Genomic DNA, 18,027 nt, shown 5'->3' on the forward strand with positions numbered 1-18,027 from the left:
ATAAATTGATTTAAAAAAAAAGAAATAAAACATCAAGCAGACTTCATATGACCATTGTTAAGTCAATATATTAATAAGTAATGTAACTAGTGGAAATATTTACTAATCCGTACCTAGATTATCTATATAAGTATAAATTATAGGAATTTTAATAGCAATACTAATGCTTTCATTTACACAGAATTTGAAGAAGTCTTCCAACTTATTTATTTTGCAAATAATGTCTTATTAGGAAGAATATACATTTAGACTTACTTATATTGTACATTTCTTTGAGTAAGGCATGTTTTTGTAAAGAAGTGATTCAAAATTAACCACACATATCCAATTTAAATTACTAAGTAAAATATTCTTAAGTTAAAAATATATATATGCTGAGCGTGTTCTTCCTTTAAGGTTTTCTAACACTAGGTCTTTGCACATTTCATTATAATACTTTATTTTGTCTTCTCAAGCTACCCTTTGAAATTTTCTGTTCAGCTTTTTAACTTCATCGTTTCTTCCATTTGCCTTACCTACTCTACAATTAAGATCAAGTTTCAGAATCTCTTCAAACATCCATTCTGATTTTTTCTTTCTTGTCATTTTAATGGCTTTATGTTTTCTTCATATGATGTTTTTCATGTCATCCTATAGTTTATCAGGTCTTCTGTCATTAGTATTCAATACTGCAAATCTGTCCTTGAGCTGTTCTAGAAATTCACGTGGGATAGATGAAAGGTCATATTTTTTGGCTCCCATGGATTTGTTTTCAGTTTCTTTAGCTTGTACCTGAACTTAAATATGAGCAAATATATGGTCTGTTCCGTAGCCAGCACCAGACTTATTTTAGCAGCTGATAGTGAGTTTCTCCACTATCTCTTCCCATAGATGTAGTCTATTTGAATGCTGTGTGTTCCATCAGAAGTCAGAGAAATAAACGTGCACAGTCGCTACTTGTGTTGTTCATAAAGGATATTTATGACGAAGAAGTCATTGACCTTGTAAATTCTATCATGAGATCTCCAGCTTCCTTTGTATTACCAAGGCAATATTTTCTCATTACTGGTCTTTCCTCTTAGTTTCCAACTTTTGCATTCCAATTACCAATAATTATCAGTGAATCTTGATTCCATGTGTGATCAATTTCTGATTGGAAATGATAAAATTCCCCAATTTCTTCATCACTAGCTATAGTGGTTAGTACCTAGATTTGAATATTTGCTGTATTAATTGGATTTCCTTGTAGGTGGATAGACATTATCCTATCACAGACAGCTTTATACTTCCACATAGATCTTGCAATGTCCTTTTTGATGATGAATGCAACACCATTCCTCTTGAATTTGTCATTCCTTGCATAGTAAACCACATGACTGTCTGGTTCAAAATGACCAATACAGTTCAATTCTTTTCATTAATGTCTAGTATGTTGATCTTTATGCAGCCCATTTAATTTTAGACAACCCCCAATTTCCCCAAATTCATGCTTCCTATATTCCACATTTTAATTATTGATAGATGTTTACATCTGTTTCTTTTCATTTTGAATCATGGTTCATTAACAAATGAAGGCCCAAATGCTTTACTCCCTCAAGGTCATTATGGTCAACTCTAATTTGATAAGGCAGCTCTTCCTCTATCATACTTTGAGTGTCTTCTGACATAAGATGCTTGTTTTACAGTATTTTGCTGCTCTTCATGAGGTTTTCAGTATCTGACAATGTTCTACTGCAGTTCATAAGATTTTCAGTGGCTAATTCATCAGAAGTGGACAGTCCATTCCTTCGTTGTAATCTCATTTTAGTCTTGGACCTCTGCTGAAAGCTGTTCACTTTGGGTGATCCTGCTGATATTTGAAATACTGGTGACATAGTTTCCAGCATCACAGCATCACACAAGCCACGGCAGTGCAACAAACTGATAGATAAGTGGTGGGCTTTTCCCTTAAGCAGAATGTATTTGAAAATAAACGATGAATCCTTTAGCCAGCCAGGGAAGGAAAGTTTTGCCCTCATGACTTACCTCGCAAGCCATTAATGGAAATTATGGTAACAGTTATACCTTTACCAAGGTGGCCAGAAGTCCCTAGAACAAATCCTGTAGATGTTTCTAATTTGTAATAGAGTACATACTCCAATCATGGTCGTTTTCCTTCTTCTATAGTCCTGCCTGTAACAATGATGAAGTGATATGCAGCCAATCATTTTGTGAGGATTTCCTTTGCTTTTTCCAAGTTCTATAATTAGCCACATGACCGGGATTTCTTGGGACTCCACTATGGCTTCATTCTAATGGTATGCCTCATTGAGTGAGTTTGTTTCTGTCTTATTTAAGACTAAATAAAGGGAAACAGAAGTCAGACTATGCAGATACACTATCCAGACCTTCTGTAACAAAGACATGAGACCAAATGAAATAGATATGAATGATAGAATTGTAACCTTTAGTTTAAGGGAAAAGAATAGAGAAATGGATTGAATACTGACTAGGAGAAGAAACTGGACAAAATGGTCACAGAAAAGATAAGTGATGAAGCAATCACATTTTTCTTGGATATGCAATCAATAGCTCATGGAAGCAGCAGTCAATAAATCAACCAGTCTATTGCACTGGGCAAATCTGCTGCAGAAGACCTCTTTAAAGTACTGAAGAGCAAGGACTTCACTTTGAGGACTAAAGTGTCCCTGATCCAAGCCATACATATGTGAAAGCTGGACTATAAACAAGGAAGACTGAAGAACAGCTGATCATTTACATTATGACAGTGGAAAGTAATATTGAAAATACTATGGAATGCCAGAAAAAAATAACCAAATATGTCTTGTAAGAAGTACAACCAGAATGCTCTTTAGAAGCAAGGATATGGAGACTTCGCCTCACATGCTTTGGACATATTATCAGTCCCTGGAAAAGGATATCATATTCATATTATCAGTCCCTGGAAAAGGATATCATATTTGGTGAAGTGTAGAGCTAGCAAAAAGAGAAAGATATACAATGAGATGAACTGACACAGTGGTTTAACTAAGAGGCTCAAACAGCAACGTTATTTTTGTATAAAGGAACACTATGAGTCAGAATCAATTCCACGGCATCTAAGAATAGAGATAAACCAATATTGATGGATTTTGTTGCCAGTAGAGCTGTCTTTCAAGAAGTGTTAAAAATGACCTCTTCAGAAAGAAGGAAAATTAAATAGGTCAGAAACTCAGATTTACATACTAAAAAGGTTTTAGAGTAAGAATAAATGAAATTAAAATATTTTGATTTTAAATGGGTCTAATACATAAAGTTCTGTTCAAAATAATAATAGCAAAAGCATATTGCATGATCACAACCATGAGTTGTGAATGAGTGAAATAAATAACAGTGGTTGTATGAGAGATGCCACCACTACCACCCACTGCCCTTAAGTTAATTGCTACTCATAGCAACCCTAAAAGGTAGAGTAGAACTGCTCCTTTGAGTTTCTAAGAATGTAAATCTTTATGGGAGCAATCCAACACTTACCTGGCAGCACCACCAGGGCTTTAATTTCTATAATAAAACCCTATCATTGTAAGCATTGTTTGTGTGCTCTGTGTGGCCACTACAATCTATTAGAGAAGTAGCGTGCCATCGGAGGGATGTGGGTTTCAGAATAGGATAAAAAAGGACTAAGGGTTGAGGCATCTGTGATCAGTGCCTCAAAAACTTGATCACTGGGCATATGTAGAGTTGGATTGTCCTCCCCACCTTGTGTAGCCAGAGGAGGTGAGACCTAGTACTCATGCTATTTCCTCACATTGTAGCACCAATCAAAAGAAAGCTGAAATAGCTAGTTTAATTTCAGACCAAGTAGACTTCAAAGCGAAGAACTTTTTGAAACAACGAGACATTATGTAATGAAGAAAGCATCAATTACGCAAGACAACATAATAGTCTTGCATGAGTATGCTGCCAACAAGCGATTGCAAAAATATGAGTCAAAATCAGAAAGAACCACAAAGAAAAAGAAAGAAATCCAATATTGTAGGTGGATACTTCAACAATTCTCTATAAATAAGTGACAGATTCAGTTTAACCTAAAACTCAATTGAACCGAATTGACAATTATAGAACATATTATGTAGCAACAGCGGAATACACATTGATTTTTAAGCTCACATTGAACATTCACCAAGACAGATCACACATTGAGCCAAGCTGATATTAAGGGCTCAAGTAGAAGGCAGATGTTTTGAGAATGATGATGGCAACAGATGTACAAATGTGCTCGACATAATGGATTATGTATGGATTGTGAGAAGAATTGTATGAGCCCCCAATAAAATGATGAAAAGAACAGATCTAAACAAAATGGAAATAATTGTAGTAGTACAAATTATGCCCCAAGACCATGGAATTAATCTACAAATTAACTACAGAAATAACACAAAACAAAACCCCAAAAAACAACAAACAAACTTACTGCCATCGTGTCAATGCCAACTCACAGTGCCCCTATAGGACTGGGTAGAATTGCCTCTGTGAGTATCCTAGACTGTAACTATTTACAGGAGTAGAAAGCCCCCTCTTTCTCCAGCAGTTAACAGCCTAGCTCATAACCATAACTCCACCATAGCTCCCTATTAGAGGTAGACAGCTAGAAAATGCAAATGTATTTGGAGATCAAACAACATATTTCTACATAACACATGGATCAAAGAGTCTCAAGAAAATTTAAAATATTTGAAATGAAAAAAAAATACACACAACTTACCAAAATTTATGAACATATTGCAAGCAATGTAGAAAGGACATTTTACAACATTGATTACACATATTACAAAAGGAGGATCAAGAATCAATAAAATCAATAATCTAAATTTTCACTTTAGGAAATTAGATACAGAACAAACAGCAAATGAATCCAAGGTAAGTAGTAGAAATAATTTTTTAAAAGTGCTGAAATCACTAAAATTATAAACAGGAAAATAATAGAGAAAATCCCTGAAACGTTACCATTTTCTCTTTGTAAATTTAACATTCTTTGGGTATACACTTGGAAACTATGGAAAAGTCTTGTTCTATTATTCATTGACGAGTCTTATCTGAATATGAAGGTTGGAAAATGATGCTTAGACAACTAGACACTCCTGGGTAAGGGTGGGGGCAGAGCCCAAACTATCATGGGATCCCAGCCTGCTGACACCTCCTTGAGTGTGGCCTTTTGTATGAGAAAAACTGAAGACAGTAAAATCTTCTTTGTCCCTTTGCCTTCTGACAGAGCTGGATTGTGCATCGGTTTCTTCAATCTCCTTTTGTACTACCTGTCTATCCTAGGAGCCATAGGCGATACTTATTTGTCCAGCTTCGGAAATTTTGGACTTATATTACCTCTGCATCTGCCAGTCTGTACCCCTTGCAGTCTCTGCTTTGTCATCCTGTGTCCTGTTCATCAGCTTCCATGAGTCAGGAGAAGCCTGGCTTGAACTAGCTTGAACTGACATATTTCTACAACTGTGCAAGCCATTTCTTGATATGAATCTCTTTGGTTTTGTTTCTAGAGGACCCAACCTTATATAGCAGTCTACTGTATGAAGAGCTTTCCCTTCTCACATATATATTTATGTCAGTCCAAGCTCATGGATATATATTTTATATACTAGATAATATTCAATTAAAACCGAAAACTAAACTCACTGCCATCAGATTGATTCTGATTCATAGTGATCCTATAGGGTAAACTAGAACCGCCCCTGTGGAATTCTGAGACTAAATCTTTATGGGAGTAGGAAGTTTCATCTTCATCCTGTAGAGCAGTGGGTGACCTTGCAACCGACTTTGCAGTTAGCAGTCCAGCTAATAACCTGCTATACCACCAGGGATTTTTTGTGTGTGTGTGAATTGGGAGTTAATATATATATCATATAATTCCATAGTTCAATCACATCAAGCAGTATTTCACAATTGCTACCACAATCAGTTTCTAAACATTCCTTTCCTTCCTAGACTCCTTGACCTCATCTCCCTTTTATCCCTCCCCCGCTCCACCACCCCCTACTCTACCTCCCCCAGAAACCCTTATTCTTCTTGTTATCCCTATAGGTTCATGTATCCTGGGTTTCATATACAGAAAAACATATAACACAACTTTAAGAGGGTGATCCCTAATGACCTGACACATCCGAGATAAAACCTAATATGAACAAACAACCAAACAAAGAAAAAATACCCCCAGAAAAATGTTGAAAACAAGATCAAATCCAATGTCAGAGCGGGGATCAACTGACTAGGTTCTTACCTTTCAAGTCAGGTTTATCCCTTTGTTCTTCTATACTCATCTCTACAGTACACTCTGTTTAGTAACCACTTTCCTCTCATTCCTCTATCGATTATGGATAGAGGGAGATCACCGGAGGCATATTTCCTATGTAGTTCCCACAAATGTATCTTGGGCTCCCACTGTCAGTTATAGCCTTCTGCAAACTGGATTCTCACAGTATAGGCTCTGATACTATTCCCTCCCTCAACTTCTGATCATATGATTTACAATCCTTCAGTGACTGATGATGGGGTGCTTCTTCCATGTGGACTTAGATGGACATCTCACTTAGATGGTTGCTTGTTCCCACCAGCGTTCTTTAATACTCCATTAGCGTCATTATTTGAGTGCTCATATTAGCTCATATTTGGTCAGTAAAAGACCCATGAAATTATTTCATGTGTCTTTTTTATATGTCCTCATTGTTCTTTCAACATGTTTTGGCATTCATATCTTCTAACATCATAGTAACATGTAAGCCACCATAATATGACCAACTGACAAATGAGTGTATCCTTAGTGAAATTACAAGTAAATTTGAGTCATTGAGTCTGAATGACCAAAGACAAGACAGGATGTTTGGTGAGATCAAGGACAACATACATATTGTGAGCAAAAGGTTATTAAAAAATGAAAATACCAATGTGAATGTAAGAAGAGATGCTGAAACATTCTCTTCAGTGTATAGTAGCTAAAGTAAATAAAAGAATGATGAAGTTAGGAGCAGAATAGAAGATTTTAAAAGGCATTTTGAGAAGACAAAAAAGTAAAAGGAAATATGTAAAGACCTAGATTTCAAAAACCAAAAAAAGGAATACTCTATGCATTTCTAAAGCTTAAAGAAATAAAGAAAAAAATAAGCGTAGAGTGGCAGAATTGAGAGATTCTATAGATAACATCAAGATAAACAGGGAAGATATTAAAGTTATCAAGGATTTCATCTTGCTTGGATCCATAATCAATGTTCATTGAAGCAGCAGTCAAATAAATCAAACAGCACATTGCATTGGGTAAGGCTGTTGAAAAGCAAGGAGGTCACTTTGAAGACTAAGGTGGGCCTGACCCAAGTCATGGTATTTTCAATGGCCTCCTATGTATATGCATTGGACATTGAATAAGGAAGACTAATGAAGAATTAATGCATTTGAATTCTGGTGCTGATAAAGAATATTGAAGGTACCCTGGCCTGCCAGAAGAACCAACAAATCTATCTCGGAAGAAGTGCAGCCAGAATAGTCCTTAGGAGCAAGAATGGCAAAACTGTGTGTTGCATACTCTGGATGTGTTATCAGGAAAAAGATATTATACTTGGTAAGAGTGTAAGGGCAGTGAAAAAGTGGAAGACCCTGGATGAGATGAATTACACAGTCGCCGCAACAATGGATTTGAACATAACAGCAATTATAAGGATGTCACAGTAGCCAGCACTGTTTTGCTCTGTTATGCACAGGGTCTCTATGAGTTGGAACTGACATGATGGCACCTAACAACATGGGGGGAAATTGAATGACACTTCCAAAGATGCAAATCAAAAATGTCATCTCATCCCGTCATTAATGGTAAAATAAAATAACAGAAAACAACAAATACTGAAGAATGTGTGGAGAAACTGGAAATGTCATATGCAGCTGGTGGGACTTTAAAACACTACAGCACTGTGAAAAGTAGTATAGGCCTTCCTCAAAAAGCCGGCAACAGAAATACCACAGGAATCAGGAATCCCTCTGCTAAGTACGTATTCCAAAGAAATAAGAGCTGCAGCATAAATGCTATGCACACCCACATTACTCGACGTACGGCTCACAGTAGCAAAAAGATGGAAAAAACCTAAATGAGCATCAGTGGAAGAATGAATAAATACACTCTGGTATATTCTAAGGAATACTATGTTACATTAAAGAATATGCTAAATATAAGAAAAGCTTTAGAGCATGAATGAATCTGGAGGTCAACATGCTGAGTGAAATTAGTCAATTACAAAAAAGATAAATATCATATAAAACTACTCATCTAAAAATCCACGAAAAGATTTTTTACACCCAAACAGATACAGTTTGATGGTTACCAGGGGTGGAAAGGAAAGGGAGGAAGGGGAAGTCAGAGGCAAGAGGATAAACAAGTTTTAACTTGGGTGAAGGGGATGGTATGAGGGAGGTTGGTAAAAAATGATGGAAGCAGGGCAAAACTTTGGGAAATTTCAAGAGTTAAAGGCAAAAAGGGCAAATAATGTTATATACAGCATTCTGCAACAAAAGTGATCTATGAATAAATGCTTAGATAGGCACGCAAGCTGGACAGGTGTGGGAGGGAGAGTGTGTATACCCACAAATGTATATAGATTTGACAGACAATATTTGTATCAGTGTATTTATCTTTTTTGCAAAATTATCTATGACTGTGGTGGGGCATAGAGAAGGCAAATTTACAAATACCTCTTAGATATAACCAAACTCCTTGAGGGAAAGAGTTCTTGAGCTGGGGATAAGGACCATACTCTCAGGGGACACTAAGGTTAATTGGCATAAAATAGATCAGAAAGATAATGCTCTACACCTGTGTTAGTCCAAGTTGATTAGAGAAACAAATCCAAAGACACTCATATATGTGTAAGAGAGAAATTTATATCCAGAAGTAATTATGTATCAATAAAATACCCCAGCCCAGTTCAAATCAAGTCTGTAAGTCTGATGTTAGCCTATGTCTGATACCAGTCTATAAATTCCTCCTTAGACTCACACCACATGTGCAATGATGCCGAATGCAGGAATATCACAGGCCTGTGGCTGGAAAGTCATATAGATCCACTGGCAGTGGAAGCATCCCCAGGGCTCTGGCTGCCATCGGCTTGGCTCCAGGTGGCTTGTCAGCAGGAATATGAAGCAGAGAGAGTGTGTATTCTGCCTCCACGGAGGAAGACAGAAGTTCCCAGAATCCTCAGGAGAAGGGCATGTCCACACAGAGGTATCCTTGGTTATGATCTTATTGACAGGCTAGACTCCACCCCTTCGCTCAAGTTGACAGGAGATTATGTAACTGCCACAGACCACCCCTTGTCAACTTGACACTTTTATACAACCAACTCTTTAGCCATATATAATTTTTTAAACAAAACAATAATAAAATCATACCTGTACATAACAGGATACAACTAAAATGCATACCATTGAATATGTCAGCCTAATTTAAACATAATATTCTATAAGTGAACAAAGCAATGATATTCTATGCCTAATAATTGCAGTTAAGTGAACATCTACACCCTAGTCCTATAGCATATTCCTCTGAACCTATGAACATTTGTGAGCCAGCTACTTCATGCCTTTATCCTCCCCATTTTTGGTATCCAATTTCTATGCTGCCCACTTATATCATCCCAGTGCTCTGAGGAGACTTTGATGTGAAGAATCTTCATTCCAGTTAGAACCTTGTGAGTCTGCATCCATAAGCAAAATCAAATCAGGACAGGCTATTCATAAAGTCAATAACAATATTCACCAATTCACAGGATCAAACATATTCTCTTCATCTGGTCGGGTTCTGGTCATCTCAATGTGGGTCACCTTGCTTAGCCTCACCAGGGTGCCATTGGCCACCTTGCCTTTAGACCATGGGCAGCATCACAAATTTGCAACAACCCTAGCCCCCTTGTGCTAGGTCATGAACTTCAGGCCATCCAACCTGCACTCATCTTCTCCTCTAGTCTCTGTAAATCAGATCCATGGGTGTCTGTGGCCAGATTCAGTCTGTTTCTTTTTTGCTGCATTTTCCCCCCTTCCACTCAACAAGTGAATCCAGGTGGTCACCTAGCAAGCATTCCAGGCTGCTCGCAGTCTTCCTTTAACGTTCAGTCTTAGAGAGGAGTTTGTTCATGGCTCCAGATTTTTCCAGCTTCTGGCACAAACCACTAGTTCAAAATTCAAAAAAGCCAAAGGGTTCCTTTTCCCCCCTCTTCAGTCTGTCAACAGCCCCCTAGGTAAGACTCTTCAAATACAAATATCCTGAGTACTCCAAAGCACTGGGTGGGGCTTATTTTTTCAGAGCCTTCTTTGCAGGTGTGTCCTAACCCATTTAAAGATTCAAATTGATGACTGAAACAGTGAGGCTACAAATTCTCTATTTATACTTCTCAATAATAATTTTTATCAATCATTATTTCAATAACAACAGTCAAAATAAAACAGTACAAACCTAGTACAGCCATATCCTAAACTTAATTGTTAAAACAGCCAAGTTTAATCCTTATCTATGTTATATTAATCCTTATCTAAACTATTCCATTGATACAAAATATGGCCTTAAGCCTCTGACTGCATCACACCAGGACTTTCTGTCAGCCATTTTGATGGTCTATCACCCATTTTCACTAAACAGCATGGTCTCTGAGAAATTCAAGGTGTGGTTTTACCCCCCGAGTTCAAACTATGCATTAATCACATTCACCTTCACCATTTCAAACAGGAATAACCAAAGACAACAACCAAAGAAAATAATCAAAACTTTAACTTCCCATGTTCTTTCCAGAAAACAACCCAGTAAACTGCACAACCATATCTGATCTCTGGCTAGCAAAAGGAGAAAAACAACCTTGAGGCAGAGGTCAAATAAGCATCCACTCTCCATCTTTATGATTTGTTTCTCTAGTACCCAATTCTCAAGGTACCATAATGTGTTAGTCTGGGTTCACTAGAAAAACAATCCAGATTCACTCATATATGTATAAGAGATAGCTTTATATCAAGAAGTAATCCTACTCAGGTGAATAATTACTGGGGTCTTAAGAAAGCTTGTGAGCTGAACAGCCATCTGAAGTACAACCATTGGGCTCTCCCCATTCTGAGGGAAGAACAGCATTAAAAAAAATCAAAAGATATATGAAGAAAATTGGTTCAGTGGACTGATGAACCAAACAAGCATCAGTCCTTACAGCCCTGAGAGCAGAACTAGACGTTGCCTAGCTACGGCCACTTACTGCTCTCAAAAAGATCAAATTAGAATGTCCTAGATTGAATGGGAGAAATATACAGAACAAAACTAAAAATCTAAGCTAGATCAGGCTTTCTGGTTGGAAAGAGACATGTGGGGCCCCTGAGATTATGACCCTTAGTCACCCTTCAGGTTTGGCACTGAACCTCGCTGTGGTAAAATAATTAACCATTTAAGATCAAAAGGGCAGTATTTATTCATGCACTAACCTCAGAGATTTAGGAAAGAAGGAGGAATGAAAACAGGAAATACAGGGAGGATGTGGGAAAAGTGATGATACATTGAGGGGATTACATTTAATGAGTTGAAACAAATTGGGTATGAATTGGTGAATATACAACTGACCATCTGTGCTTTAAACCTTCACCTAGCTCTACAAAAATTAAAACAAAAATACTGAAGTAAAATTTCCTATTGTATTTTTCCACTTTATAAAACTCTGAAGGGCTGGTCCCACTCCCAACTATGTGGACAGTACCCGCTCCCGACAGAAGAATTCATTTCGGAGGACAGCACTGATGCTACAAGTTCAGGGAGAGGCACATGACTGATCAAAGCACACCAAAGCAAATGAAGGGAGAAGAAGAGAGTGGAACACATCCTAGCCCACCAAGTCCAAGGATGATATTCCCCACTCAGAGCAGCCAAAGCACAGAGAGTACCATAGGGCCTTGAACTGTTTACAGGTTTTCATTTTTTTGTCGTTGGTTTTTGTTGTTATGGTTGATTTGTTTTCCTTTGTTGCTTTGTTTTGCTCTCTCTTTCTTTTTATGCATATTATTATCTCTGCAGATCTATCTAGATAAGATAGGCAGGATAAACCATCTAGAGGAGAAAACAACGTGGTTCCGAGGGGTCATGGGAGAGGAGGAGGCAGGGGAAATGAAGTGGTGTTAACAAACTCAGGGACAAGGGAACAACAAATGATCCAAAATCAATGGTGAAGAGGGTGCAGGAGGCTTGATAGGACTTGATCAAGGGTAATGTAACCGAGAGGAATTACTGAAACCCAAATAAAGGCTGAACATGATAGTGGGACAAGAGGAAAGTAAAAGGAAATAGGGGAAAGACTAGGAGGCAAAGGGCATTTATAGAGGTCTAAATACAGGCATGTACATATGTAAATATATTTATCTATGACGATGGGGAAATTGATCTGTGTGAATATATTTATAGGTTTAGTAGTAAGGTAGCAGAGGGACATTGGGCCACTACTCAAGTACTCCCTCAATGCAAGAACACTTTGTTCTATTAAACTGGCATTCCAGGATGCTCATCTTCCCAACACGGTTGCTGAGGACAAAGTGGGTGTATAAGCAAATGTGGTGAAGAAAGCTGATGGAACCTGGCTATCAAAAGAGATAGCATCTGGGGTCTTAAAGGCTTGAAGATAAACAAGCGGCCATCCAGCTGAGAAGCAATAAAGCCTACATGGAAGAAGCACACCAGCTTGTGTGACCACGAGGTGTCAATAGGATCAGGTATCCGGCATCCAAGAACAGAAAGTCATATCATTGTGAATGAGGGGAAGAGCAGAGTGGAGACCCAAAGCCCATCTGTAGGCAACTGGATATCCCCTTACAAAAGGGTCACGGGGAGGAGATGAGCCAGTCAGGGTGCAGTAGAGCAACCATGAAACATACAACTTTCCTCTAGTTTTTTAAAAATTTTCTAATAAGTTATTTAGTGTTTAATAATCTTTTTCAGAGTAAGTTATAGACTTCAATTTCATAACTTCATAGTTGTCAAATCCAGATGAATTGCTTCTTGTTGTTCGGTGCCATTAATTTGGTTCTACCTTGCAGAAACACTATGGACTACTAAATGAAACACTGCCCAATCTTTTCCCACCCTCACAACTGTTGCCATGTTTCAGTGAACGGTTTCAGTCATTGGGTCAATCCATTTTGTTGAGGTTGTTCCTCTTTTTTTTACATCATTTTATTGGGGGCTCATAAGCATCAGACAAGTTGAAAGGAAATTATAGAGTCACCGTACCAAATAGTGACCTGATGAGTACAAGTTGGGCTTGAATCCACAAGGTCAACAACTTGAAACCACCAGCCACTCTGAGGAAGAAAGATTGGTCTTTCTACTCCTGTCAACTGTTACAGTCTCAGAAACTCACAAGGGCAGTTCTACCCAGTCCTTTAGGGGCCTACATGAGTCAGCATTGACTCAATGGCAATGATTTTGATTCTTGTATGATGCCGAACAGATTTGTTTAATTTTCAATGTTTAACCATGTCAGTTGGTAGCATAATATCAGAGACCTATGTTATTAGGTGAAGAGGTCTAAACTGCACTGCAGGCATTCATGAAAAACAAAAATCCAAGAATTAATGTAATACCAATTGAAATATTACAACAAACAAAGGCAAGGCTAGAAGACCTCACTGCAATTAATTGGCAATGCAAAGGCATTTGAATGTGTGTATTATAACAAACTACAGATAACAAAAAGAATGGAAATTTGAGAACATTTCATTGTATTTTGTTGAACCGCTACATCAACCATAGGCAACCAAACAAATGGAACAAAGTGATACTGAATTGTTTAAAATCAGGGAAGATGTAGATTGGTGCTGCATCATTTCACCATTCTTATTCATTCTGTACGCTGAGCAAATAATTTGAGAACCTGAACTATATGAAGAACTTGGCATCAGCATTCGAGGAAAACTCATTACCAACCTGTGATGTGCATATAGCATACCCTTGTTTGTTGAAAGTGAGGCAGACTTGAAGCACTTGCTGATGAAGATCAAAGACATCAGTCTTTAGATAGATTACAACTCAGTGTAAAGAAGACCAAAGTCCTCACAATGGGACTGAAAAGATAACATCCGGGCAAATGGAGAAAAGATCGACTGTGTCAATGATTTCATTTTGCTTGGACCTAAAATCAATGCTTATTGAAGTAGTAGTCAAGAAATCAAACAACATATTGTATTAGTCAAAATTGCTGCACAGGTCCCTTTAAAGTGTTGAAGAGCAAGGATGTCACTAAGGGCTAAGGTGTGCGATGCTATTTTCAATGGCCTCAAATGTATGCAAAAGCTGAATAATAAATAAGAAAGACTAAAGACTAGAGAAAAAATTGTGCTCTTGAATTATGTTGTCAAAGATAGCAAAGAATATTAAATATCCCATCAACTGACAGAAGAGCAAAGAAATCTGTCTTGAAAAAAGTACAGCCAGAATACTCCTAGAACTGAGGATGTCCAGATTCAGTCTCACATATTTTGGACATGTTATCAGGAGAGATCAGTTCTTGGAAAAGAATATTATGCCTGGTAAAGTTGAAAGTCAGTGAAAAAGAGGAAATTTCTCAAGGAGATGGATTTACATAGTGGCTGCAACAATGGGCTCTAACATAACAATTGTGAGAATGATTCAAGATCAGGCAGTGTTTCTTTCCATTGTGTATAGGGTTGCTATGTGGGAAACAATTTGATGGCACTTAAAAAATAATTGCCATCTTAAAAGTGAAAATTGATAGGAGATGTTTGGCTTCACTTCTAAAATATAAAGCACCTAAAAATCACCACCCTCACACTTACACCAACCAAAAGTTGAGCAAAGGAAAAATAAATGTCTTGATAGATCCATCAGAGAACTGATGTTGTAGGGTAAAACACTATCCCAAAATATGGAGAGATAAGCTTGTCCAGGTTTATAGTGAGATCTGATCCTTGAAGCAAAGACCTTTGGAAGCACAAATTAGTAAAAACTTTTAAAGTACTATTTTGATGAATTGTTGGAGTTTTAATGTGGACTGCCTTGAGATTGAGAAACCCCTAGGGTTGGAATCTTAGGAGGACTGTGTACTTTTGTAAATTTTACTTGTTGTAACCTCACCAGGTTCTCATGATACAGATCTGAGAAAGTTCCCTTTATGACTCCAGCAGGCAGCCAGAAACTCTAATTCTTCTAAAATTCCAATAATACCTTCCCTAACAGCCTTAAAACATTACATGATCCTTATCCAAGATTGGGCAAGGACTTTGCTCCCACTTCAGCTCTTTCTATCCATGCATCTCCAGAGGGAGATAAAAGCGATAGTAAAAAGTGCCAAAGCTTCAAGTAACTATATTGGGAGTGCTTTAGCTAGAGCAGGGAGACAGATCAATTTACGATGATAAAAATGCCATATAGCTGAAGAAGGGCTTTTGAAGGTACAGCTCTAAGATACAGACCCATCAAAGCATCAAGATTTAAAAAGAATATTATAGAATTCTCACCATAACAGCTCAACATCAGGTTCCAAATAATAACAGTGAATTGCAACTAGACAACCTATAAAGAACATTATTTTCCTAAGGAAAAGTATTTAAGGAAGTTCAAAGTCAGGAGAAGAAACAAAAGAAGAACCTCAAAGGAATTTGACGTTTTGGCACCTAAAATTACAAAGAAATTATAAAGAGTCCAACTCCTAACTAAATTAACATAAATCCTTATTTATTTACTAAATACTTATTTACTTAATTTCTTTGGGGGTTTAAACACAAAATAAAGGCATTCCAGAAGGCAAGAAAAGAATACATATGGAAAGGTAAACAACATGATCAGATTTAGACATGAAATGGATTTTGGAAACATCAGACAAGGAGTTCAAAATAACTTTGATTAATATACTAAAAATTGTAGTAGGAAAAAAGTGGAAACATGCAATATGGGTAATAACGACAGAGAGATGGAAACTCATGGCTAGAAAATAGCTTGACAGAAACTTCTCAAACTAAAATGCAAAGAGAACAATATAATGTGTGAGAAAAAATAGAAAGCATCCAAGAATTATGGATTTCACAAAGTGTTATATATACATAATGAGAATATGAAAACAGAGAAGAAATAGCGAACAAGCAAAAACATTTCAGTAAATATGACTGAGGGCAGCAAACTTACTGCAGAACCAACGCACTGTGTGGATCACAGAACTTACTGATGAGAATGTCAACTTCATCATTGAGAATATGGACCTATTCCATTGTGGCCAATTCCATTCAAAGGGTCTTCTTCACTGAGGTATCCATAATAGCCATTGACTGGGTACAGATTGATGCAAATTTCTTGGTCCTTCACTAGTTCATTGCTCAGAGACTTAGGTTAATTCTCCCCATTACTGAAAATGTAGACAAGCTAAGTACTGCTGGGAGTACTCATGGGAAGAGATCTGCCATGCAGAACTTCTCAGTGAAGTTCACCCTAGATGTACAGTGCAATGAAGAACAGACTTGCCATGTCACATACCATGACATCATCACCAACAGTTCCTGGGCCATTCTGGTTATGTCCCGAAACCGCAACAGTGACCCCACTGATTACACGGTGTAGGATGACATTCTCATTGTCAGCTCACAAAGGGGCAGGAGCTGTGACTGTGAGCCTATGCCAATAAGCTAAGGAACATGCCAAGTGGAATCCTACTGCAGGGGTAGCTTTCCAATATGATCCAGACAATGCCCTGAGCCACACAGTGTACAAGTTAGAGGACTAGCCAAAGAGCTAGTACTTAGAGCTGGATGAGAATGAGTCCCACATGCCCTATGACCCTAATGCTAATGCAGAGATCTTACTACAATGTGTAGTCCTGTGACTCTCTGTGCCCTGAAACCATCATTCTCTTGGCCCTCTCTGAATTGAAGAGGCTGAGTGAGTTACAGATCCAGTTAAGCTGCAAGATTCAGACTGATGTCCTGGTCATAAACTAGCTACCGCATGGCTATTAAACAAGACACTGGCCAGAGGTCCACTGGGCTGCAGGTCTCTCCTGAGACACTTCTAGATTAGTGCTAGTGCTCCAGTTTCTTGGAAGAACATCAGCACCAACTTGGGGAGAGTTAGCCCACCCCATCCTTCATGGACAGCAGACACGTTACCAGGCAGGCTATGCTTGAAGTAGGACTGTCCTTTATCAGACCTGTAGCATCCTTTTCCTAGGAGTGCTAGTAGAAACCAAACATTTCACTTCACCTCACCTCATTTCCTAATATGCTCCTGGGGGTGGAGGGGGGCACCTTGCACCGTAGTTGAGAACACCCAGCTGCACTTCCTTAGGATTGATTTCTAGAACCCTGATTTAGGCTGCTTACAGACACATCCAGTCCCTTTCCCAGGGCCAGCCTCACTCAACTCCCAGGTTCTTAAATGTGAGGAGCACACTTCTGGGAATAGTACTAGGTACCAGTTGTCCCCCCACCCCCTCCCCATGAATAAACATGCAATCTTGTTCTTTGCCATCAGTAATGAACTCCTTCACTGGCAGATTTAAAACTCTGCGTATGGCAGATATAGTTGGTTTAAAATGTAATACCATATCATTTAAGCTTTCTTTTGACCCATTTTAAAGTTATTTCATTTTTAATACTTTCTACTTTCTTTTCGTTGAGGTTTTCCTATGTTTTGTCCAGTCATTGTTGCTAGGGTTTTTTGTTTGTTTGCTTGCTTGATTGCTTCCTGTTTGTTTTGTATAATTTTCTGAATATGAAATCCAGGATACATAGATCTGTAGGGATAATAACTAGATTGATATTTGCCTAGGGGGCATGGCAGGGGAGGATGGGCAAGTGCGGAGCTAAGAACAATGAGTACAAGAAGAAAATGTTCTAAAATTGATTGTGGTGATGATTACACAAATATTCTTAATACATGACTGAATGATTAAATTGTATGATGTGTGAAGTATATGTCATTAAAGCCATTTTTAAAAGGAGAACCAACAAGACTAAGCTCTGATTTATCAGCAGAAACCATGCAAGTAAGAAGGCAATGGG

General features: G+C 37.9%; 1 pseudogene; it reads left to right on the plus strand.

The window, feature by feature from the left end:
- The first annotated feature begins 15,926 nt into the window (after positions 1-15,926).
- LOC101659667 lies at positions 15,927-16,965 on the plus strand (annotated as a pseudogene).
- The last annotated feature ends 1,062 nt before the right edge of the window (positions 16,966-18,027 follow it).

This window comes from Echinops telfairi, unplaced genomic scaffold, assembly GCF_000313985.2.
Source record: "Echinops telfairi isolate 266 unplaced genomic scaffold, ASM31398v2 ScPeMD7_19;HRSCAF=73, whole genome shotgun sequence".
Taxonomy (NCBI): domain Eukaryota; kingdom Metazoa; phylum Chordata; class Mammalia; order Afrosoricida; family Tenrecidae; genus Echinops; species Echinops telfairi.